Genomic DNA, 1824 nt, shown 5'->3' with positions numbered 1-1824 from the left:
CAGCTGTTTTAGCAAGATGCACTGCAGATTGCTATGTTATTACAAACAGGAACAAATTGTCCCTTCTGCCCCACCTTGAGCAGGAGCACTCCCAACCTCGGGATTGCTTGCGCCTCTACGACCGTTACAGAAGGACCGTGCATTCATCGATTGCATCACTGGATTCATCGAGTAGGTTTGCGATCTCATTCCCGTCCCGATTTCCAGTTGGATCTTCACGGTTGCGCTGCACAGTTCCTCTGATTCTGGGGCTGAGAATTGGGACTATGTGGCAGCAGTGGTTACTGCCTTGTGTGGGGAAACACATGAAGTAGCCGAAGTTAAATGCATTGCTATTGCAGCATACATTTCAACAAAACCTGCACTGCCCCGCGAGTCTTTGCTGTTTTGGAGAAATCTATCAATCTCAGCCTTCTGCATATTAATGATGGAATCACCGGAGCCTCTGGGGACACCAGTGTTAAACGTTCAGCTCATTCTGAGTTCCCACTTGTCTGTCACTGTTCTGAGAAGTACTGCTGTTGTGCATTTGGACCTCTGCTTAACATTTGCTCTGCTACCATATTTATGGCTTCCTGTCACTGTCATATTCTATGGCGTGCCGTGATCGTGTAGTGGTTAGTAGTCTGCGTTATAGCCGCTATAACTTCGGCTCACATCCGAATCTCGGTGTCAATTTATTTCTCTGCCCCAGCGTTTGTGTTACAACTAAGAAAACAATTGTTTTAACATGGTAATATTCTCAGCAGCATCTCTGTGTCTGAAAATGCATGAGGTATGCCAGTTTTGTTTGTGTTCCGTGTTAAATGCTTTCTGTTTTGCGATTCGCTCAATACATTTCGATTTAACAGGGTTTCTGAGGTAACTTCCAGCAGCAAAAATCCTCAGCTGAGTATCTGGGAAGATTTCACAGAGTATGGTCAGTCGGAGCGAAAATAAGGAAGTCGTTCGTTTCTGCAGTGTTTCACAATGCTACCTTTCCCGTGAGCAGTCGAACAGACTAAATGATTGTGCCACAGACTGCGATGGCCAACTCCGCTAAAAAGTAATCCATTAAAGCCAGTGGAAGCAACACGACGTTATTTGGGTACACCGTGGAAAAAGATACTTCGGTGGACCTCGTCCATGCTCACCACATAGCCAAAATTAAACAAGTCGCGTTCCCCAGCATTTGCCCGCAATCCCTCTAAACGCATCCTATCCAGAAACTCACCCGATTACCTTTGCAATTTTCTGAGTGTAATAGCCTCCTCCACTTCCTCTGGTAGATCATTCCAAACACGCACAACCCTCTTTGTGGGAAATGTGCCTCAGGTCCTTTGTCACTTTCAGCCCACTCACCTTAAAGCTATGCTGTCGAGTTTTCAACTCACACCAACTTGGGTAAAACACGTAAATACTCAGTTTACCACCTTTCCATAAGGTCATGTCGCAGCTGTTACGCTGCAAGGAAAGTCGTCCCAGCCTATTCCACCTCGCCCTACGGTACAAACATCGACGACATCTTTGTCTATATTTTGTCATCAATTTAACGTGTCATTTTTTTTTATGTTTTCAAGATGTCAATTACGCTGGACAACAACGTGCTATTGGAAACAGAAAGGTGAAACGTAGAACGGATTCAGCTTTCAGTGCAGCACGCCACGGAGCCGCAGCACGGCCGGCTGTGGCTTGTTTCTGTAGTGTAGTGGTCATCACGTTCGCCTCACACGCGAAAGGTTCCCCAGTCCGAAACTGGGCAGAAACTGCTTTGTTCATCAACTGCAGCCTTTTACATGGACAAGAGCTGACCTTTCTTGCATGCTTTCCCATCTGCAAACCTGC

The 1824-nt window shown here is 46.2% G+C and overlaps 1 non-coding gene across 1 annotated transcript; it reads left to right on the top strand.

Annotated features, from left to right (window-relative positions):
• The first annotated feature begins 1673 nt into the window (after window positions 1-1673).
• trnav-cac lies at window positions 1674-1747 on the top strand. Its single transcript has one exon. It is a non-coding gene; the product is annotated as a tRNA-Val (tRNA).
• The last annotated feature ends 77 nt before the right edge of the window (window positions 1748-1824 follow it).

This window comes from Chiloscyllium plagiosum, unplaced genomic scaffold (assembly GCF_004010195.1).
Source record: "Chiloscyllium plagiosum isolate BGI_BamShark_2017 unplaced genomic scaffold, ASM401019v2 scaf_73299, whole genome shotgun sequence".
NCBI lineage: Eukaryota > Metazoa > Chordata > Chondrichthyes > Orectolobiformes > Hemiscylliidae > Chiloscyllium > Chiloscyllium plagiosum.
Note: the sequence above shows the minus strand (reverse complement) of the source record. Positions and strands in the feature narration are given on the sequence as shown.